The sequence below is a fragment of the Thalia democratica genome, chromosome 2, assembly GCF_965202585.1.
Source record: "Thalia democratica chromosome 2, ktThaDemo2.hap1.1, whole genome shotgun sequence".
Taxonomy (NCBI): domain Eukaryota; kingdom Metazoa; phylum Chordata; class Thaliacea; order Salpida; family Salpidae; genus Thalia; species Thalia democratica.
The window spans coordinates 71,925,586-71,934,034 of NC_139166.1; the positions used below are offsets into that span (position 1 = coordinate 71,925,586).

At 21.0% G+C, this 8,449-nt stretch overlaps 2 non-coding genes across 2 annotated transcripts; one reads left to right on the forward strand and one right to left on the reverse strand.

The window, feature by feature from the left end:
• Window positions 1-359: 359 nt before the first annotated feature.
• On the reverse strand, window positions 360-431 carry Trnae-cuc (transfer RNA glutamic acid (anticodon CUC)). Its single transcript has one exon. It is a non-coding gene; the product is annotated as a tRNA-Glu (tRNA).
• Window positions 432-5,112: 4,681 nt separating this feature from the next.
• Trnae-cuc (transfer RNA glutamic acid (anticodon CUC)) lies at window positions 5,113-5,184 on the forward strand. The gene has a single exon. It is a non-coding gene; the product is annotated as a tRNA-Glu (tRNA).
• The last annotated feature ends 3,265 nt before the right edge of the window (window positions 5,185-8,449 follow it).

Sequence of the window (8,449 nt, forward strand, 5' to 3'; positions counted from 1 at the left end):
TAACGACAGACAAAAACTTTTAAGCAGTAAAGTAATGACGTGTCGATGGTAATTAGTAATTAAATATTATATATTTTAATAATATAATCTTTATAAAGTACTAAAATTACAAATATGTACAACAACATTTATTTAATTAAATTATGTGAGCTCAACAAAAACAGCTAAACAACAAAAGTTACATTATAATTTTGGTAGGTTTAATTATAATAAAATTTAAAATGAGGGCATATAGTGGTTCAGTTCTTAATTAAAGGCTTTATTTAAATTAGTTTAAAAAATTACAAAACTTAAAAACATTATAATAAAGCTTTAATAAAAACTGTAATCGTTTTATAAGACATAAACAAACAAAATTGTTCCCAGACCGGGAATCGAACCCGGGCCGCGTGGGTGAGAGCCACGAATCCTAACCACTAGACCACCTGGGAGGACGTCTGAATTCTAAATAGTAGGTATATAAAGTTGTATGCGTAGCAGTCTTATTTGGTGCGGTTTAGCAAGCGCATATCTTAAAATTTTCTTAAAAACTTCTCATTTTATATAACTGAATAGCTTTAACATGGGTATATATATATAAAATCATCTTATGCAAAAATTTGAAAAAAAGTTTGAAAAGTAGTTTTACATACATTCCATTTAAATACTTTTTTATTTCAATTTTAAACCTTATTATTTGTGATTAATTTTTGTTAAAATCATAAAATTTTTCTTAAGTCTTATTAAATTATTTCCTTTTCTTCCTGATAAGTAATCTACTAAAACTAGTTTTGTTTATAAACATATTTTCCTTAATTATAGTAAAATCGTTTTTACGCAACAAATTAATTGTTTAAGTTTATTTTTTGATTAAAATATTTTTAATGTTATTAAAACTTAGTTTGTTTTAACTTTTTACTTATCTTAACTTTTTCATTAATTTAAAAACTTTGTTTGTTTTTTTGAAATATAAGTTTCTTCAGTAACGGCAGTTATTAAGTTTTAAATTAAAGTTATTTATTGATGTTGATTAAAACCAAAACTTGAAGCTATTGTTTGTAAGCTGTTTATTTTAGAGAAAAAAAAAATTTAAAATAAGCATTAGACAGGTTTGTTTTAAAGTTACAGTTTTTCGTTCTTTTACTTTAAAGTTTTACAATAAAAATCACTAAGTTATACATTTAAAATGAATCTGATTAATTACCAAGCTAGTTTTAGTTTTATTACCTAATTTTTTTTCTAAATTAAAGAATGTAAAACAAAAAGTACGATTTAAGTTTTAAACATTTTTTGTGTCTGCTTACTTTATCAAGTTTCAAAACAAACATGTATTTACAGTTTGATAAATATTTTTTGTGTAAGAAAATAGATTATTGAATTATGTATATATTTAAAGACTGATTTTGTTTAAACTTTTATAAATTTTTATACTCAGTAATTAAAACTAAAAAAATATTTTAAGAAATTAAATAAGTTTTTGTCACCATAATACAATAAAATAATAAATTATCTTTTAATGTTTTCCAATATTAAAAAAACAATATGAAAAAATATGAAACTAACGATTTTTTGTTAAATATTTTTATTTTTATTTTTCAACAAATATTTATATACATGGTTCGATTAACATGTCAATTTATTGTTATTAAGTCGATATTTTGTATAAAATTAAAAAAATTACAAAATTAAAAGTTAATTTTGTACTATTATTAAATGATATCTTATCAGCGATATTTGTATACAAAATCATTTATAAAAAAATGAAGCTTTTGTTTTTAGAAATGATTTGTTTTGCGAATATATTTAGTTAAGGTATACTAGCATTTGTTTTAATTAAAAAAATAAGTTGTAATAGTTAATACACTTATTGCAGTATCATATTAAAATTACTGAAAGATACTTAAATTCACTTAATAAACTAATTATCTAATCACCATATTACCCAGCTAAAATGATATGAAATGTTTATCCATAGCTACTTGTTAGTTTATTTGCTTTTGATCATCGCGTAAGCAAGAAAAATCGTAAAGCAATAAACTCAATAGAAATTTAATGTACTACATTCAATACCCAACAGCAACATAAAAGTAAATAAGTACTGTTTAAGTGTATTTTTTTAACAAAAATATCATAAAAAACTTTTTGATAGTTCTTTTAGAAAAACTAAACATAGAAGAGTTTCAAAACATTTCTAAAAGTTTTGTTATCTTAATTTTAAACCTCAGCATGATAACATTTTACTGGTAGTAAACAATTTTTCAATGAAGTTATTTAATAACTAATTTTGTTTAACATCTATTTAAGTGAATAAGATTTTAAAGACTTGTTATACTTTTTTATTAGTACATCATCTTGTTCTGAAATACTTAATTTTCTTTCTTACTTTGCATATCTTCATTAAACAACTTATTGCAATTCCCAAACATGCAATACTGTATTATACACTTAAAACAAGTTAAAACACCTTTAAAAATTATGTATAGTTTTTTAACTTAGTTTATCTTCTGAACTTTTCAAAATGTTAATTAATATTATTAGTTAACATTAAGTTAATTTAGTACATGAAATACTTAAACAACTAAGCACAAAAAAGTTTAAGCTTTAACAAAAAAAAAGTTGTTATAGAACTTTATTAAAAAAATAGTTATTTTATTCAATATAAGTAGCATCGCCACAACACTATACCTTGGTTTTGTAACGTTTTATATATATAAATATAATAGTATATGATACTTTTATCTTGTATATTAGTTAATATGTTTTGTTTTAGTTGTCAGAGTCTAAGAAATACTATTAACAAAAAAACTTTTTTGATGAATTATATAGCTAGGTTACTTTAGCTAAATAAATTACATTTAGCCGTTAAACGTTCAAAATAATATTTCATTAGAATCATTAATTTTACTGGTGCCACATTTTCACTTTATTTTCGATAATCTTATTCAGACCACTTTATTTGTAATATATATATATATATTTTATCAAAAATCTAATAGCTAGACAGACTATAATATTGATTTAAAATGACCCGGACGTGATTTGAACCGCAATCTTCTGATCTGGAGTCAGACGCGCTACCGTTGCGCAACCAGGCCATGTACAGATTCAACATTGTACAAAATATATACATAAATGTAACTATTACGTTACAATGCAAGCTGAAACTCACTTCATACTTTTAAGGTAGTTAAGTTTGTAACTTCAATTTTTAAATACTTATGCAGACATTATTGTTTCTATAGTTTGGAAGACGATCTACAAAACCAACTTGACAAAAATTATATAGTTCACAACAAATCATACTTTTATTTAGAACTAAATAGCAAATATACCTTCAAAATGGTCCTTTCAATTAATAATTAGTTAGAAAATTTAAAAAAGGACCTATCAAATGCAATGATAAAATCTATTTTGATGGGTTTGTATTTGGAAAAATCATGACAAAAATGTTTGTTATTTTAAAGTTTTCAACAAAATATATGTCGTTCAGTACTGTCAAACCTTTAAGTTAATAAAAATATACGTATCTAAGTCTTGTAGGTTATGCTTATTTTACTAATTAATCGTATGTAACTGTATTTGTTAATTGTGCCATCATTTTAATTACAAAAGTGTTTTTAAATTCGGGTACTGTTTTTAACAATTAGTTTTCAAAATATTAGAAAGTTTGCTTAAAAAATGTAAATTAATGTTCTAAAACATTTTTTGCAAGCTCAAATTAATAAATATACAGTTAAATTGCAAAGTAAGTGAGTAGAAAAAAGAAACACTCATTTTATTGTTTAAAAACTTATTAAAAAATTTAAACTGTTGTTATTTTATATAGCTCTCATACTATACATTAAGTCTATAAGTATTAACACAATTTATGGCTAAATTACTTTAAGCAAAATATACAACCCTAACAAAAATTCAAAAGTATATTTGTTTTTTAAAAATATGTTTTGAAACGATATTTTTTTTGCTGGTTCTGCTACTGTTTAAAGTTATTTTGTAAACTTAAACAAACTATTTAATTGTTTTAAGCGTTTTAATGTATAAATAAGTAATTAGAGATAGGATTAAGGCTAATTATTAAAATGATAAAAACTTCTAAAGTTTTGCTTTTAAAACGCATTTTCAATTATATCAAAATTTTGTTTTAGTCATTCTTAGAAAAACTTTACTTTGAGCAAGTAATTTCAAAACCATTTCAGACTTTGAAATTTTTTATCGAAATGATAATTTAATCAAAGTTGAAGCTCGTTCATCTTTGTATATGAAATAAAATATTTTTAGTTATTTAAAACTTCTACAGACAAGATGCTATTAAGGTCTATAAGTTTTAAAAATATATTTTTATGTACATACACTTTTAAAGTATGCAGTTATGTTATATATGTAAAACAAAATTTAATAAAAAAGACTTATAAAAAAAATTAACTTGAACTTTTAAAAATATTAATTGAAAATAGTTAACATGCTAAAGCTAGTTAATAAACTGACATAAGTTTAAGTTTGTTTATCCTTATGCAATAATTATATCTTTAAATAATTTTCTTTGTTTAATATAAGTTAACAATAAACATTACCTATGCGTATTTTTTTAAAGGGTTTGTGCTTTTAGATTAAAGTTATAAGTAAAAAATTTAAAAAAAATTCTAAACTAAAATTAGAAATTTTTAAACATTACAAGTTTGCATAGTAAAACTAAAATGTTTGTTATACTTTTTATAATTTTTACTTAATTTTTTTATTATAAAACTTTTCTCTTAGTGTCTTATAAAATAGGTGTTTAGTATAAGTTTAGTTTAAGTAAATACATATATATATATATATTAATAAATACTGCTGATACTAATTAATATATATATATATATATATATATATATACATAGAAGTTTTTATTTTACAGCAGTTTTATACAATTGTTATTTTTTTGTTTTTTAAAAGTTTGAAGAATTTAATCAACAAACTATAAGATTACATACCATACAAGTTCAAAACTTTAATTCAAAGTATTCAAGAATTGAGAAACATACATTGAAGATATGCGCATTGCATAACTAAACGCACCACATAAGAATTGTACTCATACAATTTTATATATATATATATATATATATATATAAATTATTTTGGATTTTAGCGTCTTCCCAGGTGGTCTAGTGGTTAGGATTAGTGGCTCTCACCCACGCGGCCCGGGTTCGATTCCCGGTCTGGTAACGTTTTTGTTAAAATAATGTTATTTAAGTACTAATTAAACTTTGGTTTGATACAGTCTTTATTTTGCGCGTTTAGTTAATACGGTCATAGAATAATATTTTACAAAAATCAAGTTAAGCCTTCTGACATATAACTGTATAAAGCTAATTTAGAATAGCTGTCAAAGAAAAACTTAATTTTAATACCTTTATAAAATGATAGCAAAACATAAGTTTTTTAAAAATCATAGAAGCTTAAATGTATAACTTAGCATATATTGTGTTAATAATTGAGGTTATTAAGCACATCAGTATCATTTAACTTTGTAAAAGTTTTAAAAATAAATTTTGAAGTAAAGGTTTTATATAAAATAATAAAAACTATATTTCAAAAAGTTAAAAACAAATAAAAAAGTTTAAAAAGGATTTTATAAGTACTTGGACATTGATTTGTGCTTATTAATGTTTTTAAGTGAGTTAAAAAATTCTGAAAGTTATTACTAATTTATAAAGCTATAACTAATTTTAACTTTTATTTTTTTTTAATAGCTTAAACAATATATTTATAATTAGTTATTAAAAAAAAAACCTTATTTAAACTTAAATAGTATAAAATGCATACAGCATTTTTTTACTGTATATAATGCAGCTAAATTGTTACTTTTAAATTATATAAGAAAATAAAAAAATAAAAATATTATTGTATTTTGGGTTTTTTTAATGTTTTTTTACATTTTTTTATATTTTTATCTAAAATTTTCTTAAAACTCAAAAAAGTTATTATAAGGTTTAATTGATATATGTGTATTTGACATTATGACGTATTATAATACTTACCACTTATCAAAATAAATGTAATTTATTTAGCTAAAGTAACCTAGCTATATAATTTATCAAAAAAGTCTTTTTTGTTAATAGTATTTCTTAAACTCTGACAACTAAAACAAAACATATTAACTTATATACAAGATATAAGTATTATATATTATATATATATATATATATATAAAACATAACAAAACCCAAGTATAGTGTTGTGGCGATAATGTTACTAATATTGAATAAAATAACTTTTTTTTAAAATAAAGTTCTATAACAACTTGTTTTTTTTTGTTAAAGCTTAAACTTTTTTGTGCTTAGTTGTTTAAGTATTTCATGTACTAAAATTACTTAATGTTAATTAACATTTTGAAAAGTTCAAAAGATAAACTAAGTTAAAAAACTATACATAATTTTTAAAGGTGTTTTAACTTGTTTTAAGTGTATAATACAGTATTGCATGTTTGGGAATTGCAATAAGTTGTTTAATGAAGGTATGCAAAGTAAGAAAGAAAATTAGGTATTTCAGAACAAGATGATGTACTAATAAAAAAGTATAACAAGTTTTTTAAAATATTATTCACTTAAATAGATGTTAAACCAAATTAGTTATTTAACAACTTCATTGAAAAATTGTTTACTACCAGTAAAATGTTATCATTTTGAGGTTTAAAATTAAGATAACGAAACTTTTAAAAATGTTTTGAAACTCTTCTATGTTTAGGATTTCTAAAAAAACTATCAAAAAGTTTTTTACGATTTTTTTGTTAAAAAAATACACTTAAACAGTATTTATTTACTTTTATGTTGCTGTTGGGTATTGAATGTAGTACATAAAAGTTCTATTTAGATTATTGCTTTAAGATTTTTTCTTGCTTACGCGATGATCAAAAGCAAATAAACTAACAAGTAGCTATGGATAAACATTTCATATAGTTTTAGCTGGGTAATATGGTGATTAGATAATTAGTTTATTAAGTGAATTTAAGTATCTTTCAGTAATTTTAATATGATACTGCAATAAGTGTATTAACTATTAATAAAATATATGGTTTAAAATAAAAATAATAAAATTTTTGTTAAATGTTTTTAAATTTTTTTAATTCTAAAACTTATTTTTTAAATAAAAACAAATGCTAGTATACCTTAACTTATTATATTCACAAAACAAATCATTTCTAAAAACTAAAGATTAATTTTTTATAAATGATTTTGTATACAAATATTGCTAATAAAATATTATTTAATAACAGTAAAAAACTATTAACTTTTAATTCTGTAATTTTTTTAATTTTATTTAAAATATCGACTTAATAATAATAAGTTGACATGTAAATCGAACCATGTATATTAATAGTTTTTGAAAATAAAAATAAAAATATTTAACAAAAAATCGTTAGTTTTATATAGTTTTTTATAATATTACAAAACATTAAAAATTTATTTACAATTTTTTTGTATTATAGTTACAAAAACTTATTCAATTTCTTAAAATAAATTTTTAGTTTTTATTACTGAGTATAAAAACTTATAAAAGTTAAAACAAAATCAGTCTTTATATATACATAATTCAATAATCTATTTCTTTACACAAAACATATTTATTAAACTGCAAATACGTGTTTGTTTTGAAACTTGATGAAGTAAGCATACACAAAAAATGTTTAAAACTTAAATCGTACTTTTTGTTTTCATTTTTAATTTAGAAAAAAAAATAGTTAATATAACTAAAACTATCTTGGTATTTAATTAGATTCATTTTAAATATATAACTTTAAAGTAAAAGAACGAAAAACTTTAACTTTAAAACTAGCATGTCTAATGCTTATTTTAGATCATTTTGTTTTTCTAAAATTAAACAGCTTACAAACAATAGCTTTAAGTTTTGGTTTTAATCAACATTAATAACTTTTAACTTAAAATTTATAAAAGTTAAAAACTACCGTTACTGAAGAAATTTTTCAAAAAAAAAAACAAAGATTTTAAACAAATGAAAAAGTTAAAATAAAGTAAAAATTTAAAACAAACTAAGTTTTAATAACATTAAATATAATTTAATCAAAAAATATACTTGAAAAATGAATTTGTTGCGTAAAAACTATTTTACTATAATTAAAAAAATATGTTCATAAATAAAAATAGTTTTAGTAGATTACTTATCAGGAACAAAACGAGAATAATTTAAATAAACTTAAGAAAAATTTTATGATTTTAACAAAAATTAATCACAAATAATAAGGTTTAAAATTGAAATAAAAAAGTATTTAAATGGAATGTATGTAAAACTACTTTTCAAACTTTTTTCAAACTTTTGCATAATATGATTTTATATATATACCCATGTTAAAGCTATTCATTTATATAAAATGTAAAGTTTTTAAGAAAATTTTAAGATATGCGCTTGCTAAACCGCACCACACTGCTACGCATACAACTTTATATACCTACTATTTAGCATTCAGTCGTTC